At 36.6% G+C, this 16854-nt stretch overlaps 1 protein-coding gene across 6 annotated transcripts in view; it reads right to left on the minus strand.

Annotated features, from left to right (window-relative positions):
• Positions 1 to 16854, minus strand: part of IGSF11 (immunoglobulin superfamily member 11) — a 208109-nt gene that overhangs the window by 37726 nt on the left and 153529 nt on the right. For 2 of the 6 annotated variants that reach the window (XM_025375598.1, XM_025375595.1), the window contains exon 2: positions 5311 to 5399. The exons of the other annotated variants lie outside the window; for them this stretch is intronic. The gene's annotated coding sequence lies outside the window, so the exon portion shown is untranslated. The remainder of the gene's footprint in view (positions 1 to 5310; positions 5400 to 16854) is intronic. 6 annotated transcript variants of the gene reach the window in all.

The following is a 16854-nucleotide window of genomic DNA, read 5'->3' on the forward strand; positions in this document are numbered from 1 at the left end:
TCAACAAGTAGAGTTATTTATGAACAAATAAAGCCATCTGAAACCATCAGGAAGGATGTTACATTCTGAAACCAATTAAATTCTTTTTAAAAATGGCTCAACTGAAATATTTTATTCTTGTTCACCAGTAGCACTGCTTCTTTCCAAATTAAACACTACTTTTAAAATTTTTCTTGATTTTTAGATACGTTTGTGTTAGTACTAGTTTAACTTCTAACTAGTTTAAAGCATTCTTCAGTTTTTAATATACAAATAATTTAAATGTGGAAGCAGAGAGTTTGGTTATCCTTTCAGAAGTTCTCTTGAAGTCTAGGAATATAGATAAAGGTAATATGGCATCATCATTAGGTTCTGATACAATGTATCTAAGTTTACTTTCTATGACCTTCAAGGCTCTGCTTAATCTGACCTTTGCCTATCTTTCCAGCCAGTCTTATAGTACTTTCTTCCACAGTGGACTTTTCTCAGGTCCAGCAACACACTGCACTCTCCCATCTAAGATTTGTGTGGTCTATTGCCTTAGCTTGAAAGACACACACACACACACACACACACACACACACACACACACACACACTCTGTATCCCTCTCATTTCTACCCATCCTTTAGATTTCAAAATTCTGCTGACCTCCAGAACAGACTACGCTTCCTTTTTAAATGCCCTCATGGCACCCTGTACTTCCTTGATATAGTCATGACACTTTAAATTCTCTTAATAGAGGCCTTTCTCAATTTGATTCTAAGTAGAACCTATATGCTCAGGTCTCTGTACACATAGACCACAATATAGTAAATGTTCAACATATTTAATGTTCAATATACTTGATGCTATTCATCAAGAATTTATGTGCCAAGTATTGTTTTAAGTGATATATATAAAGCTTAGTAAAAAACAAGACTTGGAGGTGATATGACTATTAATCATATTTTACAGATGAGGAAACTGAGACCCAGAGATGGAGCTGGGATTCAAAACAACATCTAGTGTGACTCCAGAGCCTTTCCTGACTCCTACCCCTTACAGCCTCTGAGGAACGCTGAAAACAGCACAGGATGTAAAATTCAGGTACAGCTACCGACTAACTGTGTAGCCTGGGGCACATTATTTTAATTTGTTGGCCTTAGTTTTTTGGCATCTTCAAGAAAAGGTATAAAAATATCTGCCTCACAAAATCACTTTGAAGAAATATACATTAAATGCCTTGCACAAAGGAGGTTTTTAAAAAAGAGCAATTGAATTTGATCTCAAAAAATAATGTACAAATAAGCAGAAAAAAAAAAAAACAGAAAACAGAGGACAGAAAATAGCACGTATTCACCTAGTGTCATATAATCGTCCCAGTAGCATCAAACTTCTCAAGAAAATTGTGGTCATACTCTTATTTTGACACAGACCTACAACTGTGATTATTGAAAGTAACACAAAGTTACTCTGAAGCATATATTAGGAAGAAGCTTATTTTGGCATATGAGTTATTACATATCCATGCTTTCCACCCTGCCACCTCAAAGTCAAAAACCCCATGATGAAGCCATGGTGAAATTCAAAAGTAAAATGTAAAGGAAAAGTAGGAAAGAAATATTTAAAAACAAAAATTGGTAAGAAATGAAAAGATAAAACTAAATGATACCACAGAGTGCAGGAAGAATAAGCAAGGAAAGAGTAGAGGAAGATAATGGGGATAGAAGGCACTGTATTGTTGACAGCATCTGATCTAGAGATTAGTGTTATTTCTAAGCAGATTAACCGAATCCCAACTGTTCCACATCAGGTCCTTTCTCTAAGCTTTTCTTACCTCGTATCAGCAAATAAAAAATAAAAAAAATTTGAAACACACAAATGAAATTAAAGGAAAAAACCACCCACACAAACCAGAAATGTCCCGGGTTGACAATTCATCCTAATATGCTTATTCTCTCCTTCCGTTCTGTGCCTAGACTAAAATTATGAAAGTCATCAACCTTAAAATAAGCAAAAAAGAAGAGAATTAGCTCCTCTGTGTAATTTTTTTAAATATAGCATCAAACCATCTCCCCGTCAGCAACAGGCACTGCAGTATTGAAGATCATCACATGAGGGCAGAGGGCGTACAAAAGGATGGTGTGATGGGAGATTGTTATTTCTGTCCCAGATAAAGAGAAGAACTTTTAACCTTATTGTGCTTTTCCTTATCATAACCTTCTCCATAGCAACCATAGAACTGCAGGAGCAAGAAACAGATGGGAAGACAAAAAATATACATACATTATTAACCACTGGTGCTACACACACACACACACATATAAATGCTGAAAAATGAATTCAGTAATGATTTTTTTAGAAATCACACAACTTCCTCCCGAGATTTCATATTGTTATAGAAGACTAACCACTAAAACACTAGGCTAACATAGTACTATTGTAATTTTTCTATAGTACTTATACTTGCAACCTATTTGTAGCACTTTACAACAGATTTAATCTCTAAAATGAGCCTATTTTACTTTAAAAAAAAAAAAAGAAGAAGAAGAAGAAGAAGAGGAAAAAAAGAAATCTTTTGAGGCCCAACAGATTTCTCAATGTTTAGTCCAGAAGAATAAGCTTTTACCTCTCTTACTATTCCTGAATAACTAAGACTGACATAGTAGCCACGTTACAGGATTATGACTTTGTGTCCAATATATGTCATACTGCTGGTGAAAAGCACTTCTTACCCTATTAGTCATTCTCCTGAGTTTAAAACCAGAAAATCTAGAAAGGGTCACCACTAACAGGCATTTTTATGACAGGTAAAACAATAAGAGTACAGCCACTCTTTGGGCACAATGCTCCCTAGTCTGCTATCACTGTTTCTTTATTTTGGCTTAACGTTAACTGTTTAACAAATGCACATGGCCGGGCGCAGTGGCTCACACCTGTAATCCCAGCACTTTGGGAGGCCGAGGTGGGCGGATCACCAGGTCAGGAGTTGCTTCCACCAACTTCTGAGTTAAAGGGTTGAGAAAATTGTTAAGAATTTAAAGTACTACAACTACTTAAACAATATTAGTATTTTCCTTCCAAATAATTTTTAAAGTTACTCTCTTTTCTCTCCTTCTAAAACAACTTCCAGTTGAGACCAGAAGCAGCAGCAGTCCTAGACACTAACTACAACTTTCCTTCACACAGTGGACACCCTCTGATATACTGAACCCCCTAAGAACTAGAGAGGGAGCCTCACAACATTTCAATTTAATCCTTCAGAAAATTCATTACTCTTCAAGGTTGTCTGTGGTTTTGTGACAAAGATATTACTAGGTGCAAAATGGCTTGCAACTAATTAACAAACATAGAAACATCCAACAAACATATACATGCACAACCTGAGGATTTAGGGATGAAATCAGTTATCCAGGTTAGGTATCAACAAAAGAGCAGTAATTATAAAGTTTCATGAAGAAAGTGGCTGTTGAGATGTGGATTATAAGAGTAAGACTGACAAATAACAAGAAACGATTTTGTCATAATCAAGAAGTGAAATGAAATAAATGTTCCTTAAATTGATGGATAAATAAGAATTTATTTACAACAGTAAATAAATCTAATACTGTTATAAATAAGACAAAGTTAGCTATAAATTCACATTTTCATGTGAGTGTTTTGAAGCATGTGGACATAAAGAAAAAACACACACCTCAAGTATACTTCTCAATGATTTCTCATAAAGAACACACCTTTGTAAGCAGCACATGGTGTAAAACCAGAAACAGAACACTACCAGATTCCTAAACAAGCCCTCTTTGTGCCCCTTTTTAGTCACTAGCCTCCCCCATTCAGGGTAACTTCTATCTTGACTTTTAACATCATACTTTTAGTTTTGCCTATTGTTAACCTGATATAAACAGAATCATACTGTATATTTTGTGTGTGTTTGGCTTCTTCTGCTCCAGCTTTTGTTGGGAAGATTTATACAGATTGTTAAATATAGCTACAGTTCATTTATTTCTATTACTATGTAGTATACTTGGATTCAGGAATACACCATAAGTTAATCATCCATTCTATTGTTGACTGGCATTTAGGTTATAAGCACATGCACAGATGTAGAACAACCACTTTTTAAAAACTGGTTTGGCAATTTTCTAAACATACGCAAATTCTATGAACCAGCAATTCTACCCCATGAATGTGTATATACACACCCATGTTAAATATATACATAGAAACATGCTGTGAAAGTGCTTTGCAAATGGCAAAATGTAAAATGTAAGGAATGTTACCGAACAGCTGAAATGCACTGTGTCTTTCTTGCAACACAGATTCTTGGACATATCAGATAATAAATGTATTTTGTACTGAAAATAAGATATTATCACTGTTACCCTCAGAAATTACTATAAGAATTCAAGAGTCATGGGAGGAAAAGGCAGAGGAGTACTTCTCTGCAGGAAATCTGCTGGGACACGGCAGGTCTCAGGGACTTGTGTCTAAGTGAAAACTTGAGACTTCAGAAAGCAGTGGATATGAAAGCAGCATGCTAAGTCCCAAAACACAAGAAATGAAGTTGCCACAAAATGGGAGATTACAGAATCCTTGACTTGACCAGAAACTCAAGTTAAGCAGGGAAAAGGTCTACATGTTAAACTCTGGGTCTGGTAAACAGGGTGGTAACAGTCAACAAGGGGGATCAGTGTTGGATGTCATAGTAAATACAGCCATTTGTTATCCTGTTTTCTGACTCAAATGCTGGGAATTTATCCCTAGTTCCTTACGAGAAAACTGTAAGAACCTTAAAAAGCAAACATTAGGCCGGGTGCGGCGGCTCACATCTGTAATCCCAACACTTTGGGAGGCTGAGGCAGGTAGATCACGAGGTCAGGAGATCGAGACCATCCTGGTTAACATGGTGAAACCGCGTTTCTACCAAAAATAAAAATTAAAAAATAAAATAGCTGGGCATGGTGGCGGGCGCCTGTAGTCCCAGTTACTCAGGAGGCTGAGGCAGGAGAATGGCGTGAACCCGGGAGGTGGAGCTTGCAGTGAGCCAAGATGGCGCCACTGCACTCCAGCCTGGGTGACAGAGCGAGACTCCAAAAAAAAAAAAAAAAAAGAAAGCAAACATTACATTTAAAGGCACAATTTTTTAAATAAAATGATAACGAAGGCAAAGATATCCTGATAAACTTCATAAAATAACTGATAGGAAAATGGATACTCTTTGGCCCCCAGCTCAACCAGGGTAGCACAGGGGACAAAGGGCACAAGAGGCACCAGAGAGTCCACAGAAAATGTCAACAGCCACCAAGACCATCTGTCCCAAGAAACCAAAAAAGAGAACAAAGATTTTTACCATTCTACTATTGGAGCAGAAAGTCACAACTGCTTAACTCCTCTGTTACTATTACTCATGCACTGTCTCACTAGGATTGCTTTAGCCACCTGAGGGAAAAAAAAAAAGGTTATACTCTGCCTCAGAGTTGCCCAGAAGCTTAAAAAACCCTACGGGTAGTCTGACCACTCACATCATTGAAAAGAAATACAACACATGAACATACACAGACACAAAAACCACACAAACACCACTTCAATAATAAGATTCCCCTGAAATCTAAACAGACTCCATAATTGTTAACATCTAAGAGGCTTTAATAATGAAGTATGCATAGCTGAAATGTGATGAAACCTGAACCTGAGATCTGTTATCTTTCCTCTGAGGGCTCTAAGCAGTTTCGATTTTGCATGTATTATTCTCAACATTCTCGCAAATTAGGTGGGCATTGCTGCTGTTACCTTCATTTTACACACAAAATAAGGAAGGACTCGGAGTAATAAAGTAGCTTGCATAAAGTAATCCAAAACATTTATCAAAGCCAAGACTAAAATTCAAGTCTCATGATGTTCCTTTTCTTTCTACTGTAACACACAGCCCCAGGAGAAAGGATTAAGCAAACAGCTGTTCCAGGTAGGTCAAAAAGCCTCTGCGTATCTTCCCTTGGGGAGAAGTGATGCATTTACTCTAATGTGAGGGTAATATTTGAAATTAATTTACCAATGAAAATTGGCCTTAGTCCTCAAGCCCAAGGCCTAGAACAAATTAGGTTATGCTGGAGAGGGGAAGGAATAATTACCAATGCAAACCCTCAATAAAAAAGGGAAATATAAAGAATTATCCCTAATATTTATTGAGTCAGGAATGGAAGCATAAATTTATACTTCCCATGAAACATGTAATACTTGATGCTATCACTCTTTCTAAAGAAACCACAGCACATACATGTTCCCTCTATACTTTCTCTGCTTAAGGAGTAACACGTGGGCTCCATCATGAATGGCAAAAGAGACACAATCCTATCCACTAACCTGAATAGCCCTAAGGGATCTGATCTGTTATATCAACTCCTCGCCAGATCAAGCTCTCTCCGGTTAAGTTCTAACACAGTAAAAATTCTTCAAATCACCATTAAGGTTAAAATTGTGCTATTTCCTATTATAAACAATAAAGCATTATTCTAGTGATAGCAAATGTTGATTGCCACGACGAGATACAACAGTATGATGACACAGTAAAAAATTCCTAAGGTAATATGCCTTTTATATATTTTATAGAGAATATTCAAGGTTAAGCTTTCTCACTGATGTATTTCTCCTAGTAGGTGAAAAAAATACATACATGCAAGCATATATATACCCCAAATCAATTTTCCCCTTCTTGCCTGGAAAGGCATTAATAATGTATCCATTGAAGTTCATGGGGGAAAATAAACTACTTTGTTCCCCTATCAAATTTTCTCCTCAACCTGGAGAATCAACTAATGCCAGAGGCCTATAGTCACCAAACCAAGAGCTTTGCGGGGTTGGGGGAACCTCAAAAACAAACTTGCAAGCCGCTGCTGGGGAGCAGATTAACAGCTAAGCAGTATAAGACCAATCTTACAGTACTGAGCATAACCGGTCTACTGGCTCTGGCTTGGTGATTTCTCATCAAGGAACGGATAACTTGGTAGACAGTAATAAATGAATATGTTTATAAGCCATTAGGTCAGCTCTATCCAACAGAACTTTCTGTAATGATGAAAATGTCCTGTATCTGCACCACTCAACATAGTAGTAGCCACATGTGTCTATTCAGCATGTGAATTGTACCTAATGTGACTGCGGAACTGAATTTAATTTAGACATCCATATGTGGTTAATGGCTAGCATGATAGCACAGCTTTAAATACTCAGTCTTTTTATAGAACTAAGCTATGTTTCATGCATGTATACCTTATATCAGGGATTGCAACTGGTGATTCATACATCAAAGCTGGCTGACAAATGAGTATGGTTTGGTGATTAGAGTATTTCAGCTTTTAATCTAAATTGAAACTTATAGACAGGCTACTCCCCAGTTGGCCACTGCATCTTAACATTTTCTAATTCTCCATCACACAGATACAACTACACACACACATAAGCATTTGATTTTTCTATCCTACAAAATGTGGTAGTATTATTTTTCAGATTCTTTTTCACAAAACATCAAGAAAGCTTCAAGTGATATTTCTTTTAAAAATAATAGTAGACTAATAATATCTATCCCTTTATTGGTTATTAACTATGTGTTAGGAACCATTCTAAGTTCTTCACCTGTATTAGTTCAACCCATCAGTATCCATTGAGATTGGTTCCAGGACACCCCCCAGACACCAAAATCCCAAATGCTCAAGTCTCTTATATAAGATGGTACAGTATTTGCATGTAACCTACAAATATTCTCTCAAATACTTTAAATTATCTCGATTACATACAATACCTAACATAATGTAAATGCTAGGTAAATATAGTATCGTGTTTCTATTTGTATTTTTTATTGTTGGTTTTTTTAAATTTTTTTCCCCAAAATACTTTCAATCTGTGTTTGGTTGAATCCATGGATGTATAACCCTCAAATATGGAGGGCTTGGCTATATACATACAGGCATACTTATATGTATACATACAGGCATACTGTATGAGACATACCTCAGAGATATTAGAGATTTTGTTCCAGACCACTAAAATAAAGTAAAAATCTCAATAAAGCAAGTTACACACATTTTTTGATTTCCCAGTGCATATAAGTTGTATTTACACTATACTGTAGTCTACTAAGTATGCAGTAGCATTATGTAAAAAAGTACATATCTTAAAGTAAAAAATACTTCATGGCTAAAAATGCTAACGATCATCTGAGCCTTCAGTGAGTCGTCATCTTTTTGCTAATAGACGGCTGCTGAATGATCAGGTTAATGGTTACCAACAGCTTGCCTGGCTGTGGTAATAAGGCAACAACGAAATTTGCTACTTTGACACTCCTTTCGTTAAAGATTTCTCTGTAGCAGGCAATGCTGTTTGATAGCATTTACCTACAGCAGAAATTCTTTCAAAATTGGAGTCAATCCTCTCAAATCCTGCTATTATCATCTAAGTTTATACGACATTCTAAATCCTCTGTTGTCACTTCAACATTGTTCACATCTTCACCAGGAGTAGATTCCATCTCAAGAAACCATTTTCTTTGCTCATCCATAAGAAGCAACGTCTCGTTTGTTAAAGTTTTATCATGAGATTGCAACAATTCAATCACATCTTCAGGTTCCATTTTTTAAAAGACAGAATAAGCTTTTAATATAATAAAGACGATTGAGCATTTGTCAAACTAGGGTATAAATATTACTGGAATTTCCCATGATTTTTTCAGAAAACTTGTAGATATGCAAAAATGAGAAGTAAAAACTGGATCTTATAACTGAAATATGACTCATAAAACACAAGCACTTAAAGGAATTATAATAATAAAGTTTTGAATGCACTGATCAAATGGTGAAATCACTTTATTTGGAAAACTCCCGTTTTTATGTTGTTATTTTTCCTGAGATCTTAAAATTATTTTTTCATTTTTATTTTTATTTCCACAGGTTTTTGGGGAACAGGTGGTGTTTGGTTACATGGATAAGTTCTTTAGTGGTGATTTGTGAGATATTGGTGCACCCATCACCTGAGCAGTATACACTGTAACCAATATGTAGTCTTTTATCCCACACCCCCCTTCCAATCTTTCCCCGCGTTCCCAAAGTCCCTTGTATTATTCTTATGCCTTTGAACTGTCACAGCTTAGCTCCCGCCTGTGAGTGAGAACACAGGATGTTTGGTTTTCCATTCCTGAGTTACTTCACTCAGAATAATGGTCTCCAATTCCATCCAGGTTGCTGCAAATGCCATTATTTCAACCCTTTTTATGGCTATTATTTCATGGTATACATGAATATATACCACAATTTCTTTATCCACTTGTTGATTGATGGGCATTTGGGCTAGTTCCTTATTTTTGCAATTGCAAATGGTGCCGCTATAAACACACATGTGAAAGTATCTTTTTCGTATAATGACTTCTTTTCCTCTGGGGAGATACCCAATAGTGGTATTACTGGATCAAATGGTAGTTCTACTTTTATTAACATTTATTTAAGGAATCTCCACACTGTTTTTCACAGTAGTTGTACTAGTTTACATTCCCACCAGTGGTGTTAAATTGTTCCCTTTCTACCTCATCCATGCCAACATCTAGTATTTTTTTATTTTTATTTTTTATTATGGCCATTCTTGCAGAAGTAAGGTGATATCGCATTGTGGTATTGATTTGTATTTTCCTGATCGTTAGTAACGTTGAGCATTTTTTCATATGTGTATTGCCCACTTGTATGTCTTCTCTTGAGAACTGTCTCATGTCCTTAGCCCACTTTTTGGTTGGATGGTTTTTTTCTTGCTAATTTGTTTGAGTTCCTTGTAGATTCTGGATATTAGTCCTTTGTCAGATGTATAGACTGTGAAGATTTTTTCCCACTCTGTGGGTTGTCAGTTTACTCTGCCGGTTGCTTCTTTTGCTGTGCATAAGCTTTTTAGTTTAATTAAGTCCCATCTATTTATCTTTGTTTTTGTTGCAGTTGCTTTTGGGTTCTTGGTAATGAGGTCCTTCCCTAAGCCAATGTCTAGAAAGGTTATTCCAATGTTATCTTCTACAACTTTTATGGTTTCAGGTCTTAGATTTAAGTACTTGATATATCTTGAGTTGATTTTTGTATAAGGTGAGAGATGACTCCATTTCATTCTTCTATTGCATGTACCTTGCCAATTATCCCAGCACCTTTGTTGAATAGGGTGTTCTTTCCCCACTTTACCTTTTCATTTGCTTTGTCGAAGATCAGTTGGCTGTATTTGGCTTTATTTCTGGGTTCTCTATTCTGTTCCATTGGTCCATGTGCCTATTTTTATGCCAGAACCAAGCTGTTTTGGTGACTATGGCCTTCTAGTGTAGTTTGAAGTCAAGTAATGTGAAGCTTCCAGATTTGTTCTTTTTACTTAGTCTTGTTTGGCTATGAAGGCTTTTTGGGGAGGGTCCATATGAATTTCTAATTCTAGCTATTTTGCTATTTCCGACACATCTGCAGTGACTTCCTCTTCTAAAGTCTTGAACCTCTCAAAGTCATGCACCAGGGTTGGAATCAACTTCTCACAAATTCCTGTTAATATTTTGACTTCCTCCCATGACACAAATGTTCATAATGGCATCTGTAATTGTAAACCCTTTCCAAAAGGTGTTCAATGGACTTTGCCCAGATCCATTAGAGGAATCACTATCCATGGTAGTGATAAAATGCATCAAACAGCCAAATTGTGAATGAAAAGGGTAAGTTGTGTGTTCACTGGAGTAGCATTTTTAATTTCCTTCAATACTTATAAAATATATTTCTTAAACAAGAAGACTTGACAGTTGAAGTTATTCCTTGATTGATAGATCACAGAATGAATAAATATGGGTAAATGCTATCAAATGGTGAAATCACTTCAAAACCACAATGCAATACCACCTTACTCCTGCAAGAATGGCCATAATAAAAAATAATAATAGATATTGGCATGGATGAAGTAGAAAGGGAACAATTTTACACTGCTGGTGGGAACGTAAACTAGTACAACCACTATGGAAAACAGTGTGGAGATTCCCTAAAGAACTATTAATAAAAGTAGAACTACCGTTTGATTCAGCAATTCCACTACTGGGTATCTACCCAAAGTCACTATATGAAAAAGATACTTTCACATGCATGTTTATAGCAGCAAAATTTGCAATTGCAAAAATATGGAACCAGCCCAAATGCCCATCAATCAATGAGCGGATAAAGAAATTATGGTGTATACATATATATACACACACACACACCATGGAATACTACTCAGCCATATAAAGGAATGAAATAATGGCATTCACAGCAACCCAGATGGAACTGTAGACCATTATTCTAAGTGAAGTAACTCAGGAATGGAAAACCAAATATGTGTTCTCACTCATAAGTAGGAGCTAAGCTGTGAAGGTTATCTTCTATAATTTTTATGGTTTCAGGTCTTAAAGTCTTTGATCCATCTTGAGTTGATTTTTTTATAAGGTGAGAGATGGGGATACAGTTTCACTAGCTGTCATGAAAACAACATTAATCTCCTTGTACGTCTCCATCAGCACTCTCGGGTGGCTAAATGCAATGTCAATGAGCCCTAATATTTTGAAAAGAATCTTTTTTTCCCGAACAGTAGGTCTCAACAGGTGGCTTTAAATTTTCAGTAAACCCTGCTATAAACAGATGTGCTATCACCCAGGCTTTGTTATGCCATTTACAGAGCACAGGTAGAGGAGATTTAGTGTAATTCTTAAGGGCTCAAGGATTTTCAGGATGGTAAATGGGTGCTGGTTTCCACTTAAAGTCACCAGCTGCATTAGCTCCTAACAAGAGAGTCAGCCTGTCCTTTGAAACTTTGGATCCAGTCACTGACTTCTCTAGCTATGAAAGTCCTAGATGGCATTTTCTTCCAACAGAAGGCTGTTTCTCATCTCCGCTGAAAATCTGTTGTTTAGTGTAGGCATCTTCTTCAATGATCTTAGCTAGATCTTCTGCATAACCTGCTGCAGCTTCTAAATCAGCACTTGCTGCTTTACCTGGTACTTTCATGTTATGAAGACTACTTCCTTCCCGAAACTTCATGAACTAGCTTCAAACTTTTTTCTGTGCCTTCCTCACCCCTCTCAGTCTTCATATAACTGAAAAAAGATAGGGCATTGTTCTAGATTAGGTTTTGGTTTAATGTTGTGGCTATCCAGACCAGGTTTAATGCTGTGGTCTATCCAGACCAGCAAAACTTTCTCCATATCAGCCATAAGGCTGTTTCACTCTAAGTTGTGTGTTCACTGGAGTATCACTTTTGATTTCCTTCAAAAACTTTTCCTTTTCATTCACAATTTGGGTGTTTAATACCAAGAGGCTTAGCTTTTGGCCTATCTAGGCTTTCAACATGCCTTCCTTACTAAGCTTAATCATGTCCAGCTTTTGATTTAAAGCAAGAGACGTGTAGCTCTTCCTTTTCACTTGAATACTTTGAGGTTATTATAGGGTTAGCAACTGGCCTAATTTCCATATTGTTTTGTCTCAGGGAACAGGGAGAACAGAGGAGAGAAAGACAGGCAAACAGCTGATCAGTGGAGCAGTCGGAACACACAGTATTTACTGAGTTTGCCATCTTGTATGGCTAGTTTGTGGCATCCCGAAACAATTACAACAGTAATATCAAAGATCGTTAATCACTGCAAAGCTGCAGAGTTAAGAAAAAAGAGATCACTGATCACAAATCATGATAGAGTAATAATGAAAAAGTTTGAGATATTGTGAAAATTACCAAAATGTGACAAAGAAACACAAAGTGAGCATGTGTTGTTGGGAAAACAGTACTGATAGACCTGCTAGATGCAGGGCTGCCTTAAACCTTCAATGTGTGAAAAATGTAGTATCTGTGAAGCATAATACACTGGAGCACAATAAAACAAGGTATGTCTCTGTGAGTGTGTTGTGCGGGGGAGAGGGGGGTTATTATGAGGAATTGGCTCACTAGATTAGAGAGGCTGAGAAGTCCCATGATTTTCCATCTACAAGCAGGAGCCCCAGGAAAGCTTGGGTATAATCAGTCCAAGTCTGAGGGTCTAAGAACCAGTGGACCTGATTATGCAAATCCCTGTCCAAGGGCAGAAGATGAGATGAGACCTGTCAACTCAGACAGTAAGGCAGGAAAAAAAGGTGAATTCCTCCTTCTTTCATTTTTTGTTCTATTCAGGCTCTCAACTGACTAGACGATATCTACTCACACTGGGGAGGACAATCTACTTTACTTAGTCCAACTACTCAAATGCTAATCTCAGCTAGAAAGTCCCCATAGAAACATTCAGAAAAAAATGTTTAATCTAGGTACCCACAGCCCACTCAAGCTTACACATAAAAGTAACCAGAGTTAATTATTAATTCAATATCTTTAACAGACATAGGCTTGTTTAAATTATTTCTTCTCGTACGAGTTCTGGCAAATTGTGTCTTTTAAGGAATTGGTCCATTTCGCCTAAGTTAACAAATTTGTTGACATAGAGTTGTTAATAGTATTCTCTTATCAGAATCAAATTTTGAATATAAGAAATCTGGTCCCACATGCATCCTCTTAACCATCACACTCTCCATTCCTTGTAGTCTAGCTTATTTTCTCCAATCATCATTTATTTCACAAGCAACATATTTTAAACATAATTTTTCAATGCAATTACTAGTCCCCACTTTACCTCTGTTTTGAGGTAAAGTAGAAAGTAATTCCTATTTTGAAAGAGCAGTCAACTGCCAGCAGAGTCTTAAGCAGAAAGTGCTCTGTCAATTGGCTAAATATAGGAACACGTGGTTTTGTTACCAACTTGACCAAGGGAAAAGTAACTAGCATTCCTTTCTTTGCCTCCAAAAAGGACATCAACCCACAAACTTCTATCTTTCTTACTTTCTCTGGGCTACTAATCTTATTACATATTTCCAATTTGACTAGGAAGACATTAGCAAAATAAGTTAGTTTTACAATAGCTGAAAAGCCCTCCTCCTAAAATCAAAGGTGCTAAAATACAAGAGTCGAAGTTCAGAAGGAAAAGAAGTCTTAAGCTTAACACTGCTTATTCTAGAATCACTTAAAAATCACCTTTTTTTCTTCTATTTCTCAGAATTGCAGATACTGCCCCAAATATCTGTATAGTATTTCAGAGGAGGTAGGAAAAAATTCAAAGTCGACTAAAAGAAAGGTTAAATAAATTTCACAATTAGCTATGCCAATGATGAACACCATGACTGTCTTTCCATAACAAAAGAATTAATTACATGAAAGTTGACAAATGTTGCCAACAAACTGGAATCCAGAAACCATTGTTATTACCGTTACTCTGACCACCATTTATGCTTTAAAGTGAAAAGGAGGAGGAACATAGACATATTTTGTAACTAAATTTGTTAATTTTTCCCTTTCCTTATCACATTGTATTCAGAGATGCTTATATGAGGACTACGGCCAGGAATCTTACAGCCATGCATTTCATTAGTCTCCAACTTTCCCTAGTCAGTGGAAAAAAAAAAACAAGAAAATGTTATAAGCAGTAAGATAAAAAGAATTATTACAAAGGATGCATGCACATTCACTACAACTTCAAGAAATATAAACATTTTATAGTTATGTTTGTTTCTGCCACTGGAATGAATTCAAAAATGAAGAAAGATAGATTCACTTGCAGTGAGTAAAAACTGATATAATGACAAGGTCAGTCTGTGACATTAAGGATTAATAAGTGTGTTTTATAATAGATATTCTTCAACACTTAATTATCACCAAAGGCATTATTATAATAATATGATGAAACAGAAGTATAGACAAACAGAGAACAGCTATTTATTAAGGGCGAGTTTTGCCCTTAGCATTGAGTTAGGCATTGTGGAGAACACAAAAGCAGCAAATGAGATTCTCAACATTAATAGAAGTCATCATTTCATTTCATAAATTCCAAGTGCAGACTCCCCCTATTTCCTTCTGGCAGAAATTCTACTTTTGCTGAATTCTATGGACTGGAGAGACACCTACAAAATACGTGTAGGGGAGAGAAGGCTGTTTTGCTCATAAAGTTGGACACGCCATATTAGATGTTAAAGCTGCACTTTAGAGGTGCTGTACGGATTAGGTAAGGAGTACAAATAGAAAACCCATTCTGCAATGTGTGTAGGAGTTTTCTTTAGACAGAGAATCCATTATGATGCTCCCTGCCATGAATTGTGGGCCTCAACTCTCTGCTTAGAGAAGATACAAGCTTCTAAGTAAGATTCCTGATTGAGATTACATATGCTACTGGATGTCAGAAAAGGAAGAGATAGACACGGCTTGGCTCAAAAGGGAAAGACTGTGGACAGTTTGAGTAGTGAGAGATGGAAAAACAGGGAGAATAATTAAACAGCAAGGAAGTGGTACCATACTCCAGACAAACGAAACTGCAATAAATGCGTTACAGAGAGATATGTCAAGGGTTATTCATGATGGAATAATAGGTAAGTAATAATATTCACGGATAACGTGACCCCACCAAAGGACTACCAAAGCCATTCTTAGCCAGTTGTGACTGTTGAATTCACAAAAGGAGAGCAACTACTATGAATAGTAAGTGGCTTTCCCCAAAGAAAACAGATAATAGGTATCCTAAATTTTTAGGGGAGCATGGCCTGAGGAAGTCTTGATTAGAGAGAATAGCTGTGTATGTGTAAACATGTGTGTTTAATTACTGCTCCTGCTGTTGTAAGTAAGAAATAACAAATGTGGGATGGGTGCAGTGGCCCACGCCTGTAATCCCAGCGCTTTGGGAGGCTGAGGTGGGCGGATCACAAGGTCAGGAGATCGAGACCATCCTGGCTAACACGGTGAAACCCCTCCTCTACTAAAAAATACAAAAAATTAGCCGGGCATGGTGGTGAGTGCCTGTAGCCCCAGCTACTTGGGAGGCTGAGGCAGGAGAATGGTGTGAACCCGGGAGACAGAGCTCGCAGTGAGCCAAGATCACACCACTGCACTCCGGCCTGGGTGACAGAGCAAGACTCCATCTCAAAAAAAAAAAAAAAAAGAAGTAACAAATCTGTCGAACAAAAAGGTGATACACCCAGGTAATAATGTGGCTCGGTCCTTAAAATTAAGGCTCTCAAACGACCACTGAAATTAAAACTGTTTAATATCTAGAACTTTGAAAATGGTCCTACTATCTAGCCCAGTAATTCCATTTCAAGGAATATATACCAAGAAAACAATCAAATATGCCAAGATTTACAAAGAAATGTGTGTAGTACAGCATTACTTAAGATGGTGAAATTTAAAACATAACCTAGATGTCCAGCAACAGAGAAACTGTTCACCAAAAAACTATTATACGGCAACTTTTCTAACTGCTTTTGTAAACTACTTAGGGAAAAGGAAAACTGATGTTATAATATTAGATGATGAAAATGCAGGATATAAAATTCTATAAAATGTATTTTATCATATACATATGTATAAAATGTATCCTATACAGGTATTAATAATGCAAATATATCTAATAAAAAATTACTATTTTGCCAGTTGATTATTCTTTAATAGTATTTGTTTCTCCTAGCTACAACATATACAATTTATTTCAGACAATTTAAGGGGAAAACAACAACAACAACAACAACAAACTTATAAATATCACTACTCAGAGATGAAGACTGTTGGTGTATATATACACCTAATCTTTTCTCATGCATTTATTATATTACTTTTATAACCACATAGTAAGGCTACAAATCTATTTTTTGGCAGGGGTTAATTTTTGTGGTGACATATTACAAATTTACTTTCGAAACACTGAACTGTGTAAAGAAAACGCAGCTTCTTTCATTTATATAGTTGATTTAATCATCCTTAGGAACCCCATCCTAGTGGCTAGTAGGAAAACAGACTTGCTAATCAACAATATTTCAAG

The sequence above is a fragment of the Theropithecus gelada genome, chromosome 2, assembly GCF_003255815.1.
Source record: "Theropithecus gelada isolate Dixy chromosome 2, Tgel_1.0, whole genome shotgun sequence".
In the NCBI taxonomy this organism is placed as follows: Eukaryota; Metazoa; Chordata; class Mammalia; order Primates; family Cercopithecidae; genus Theropithecus; species Theropithecus gelada.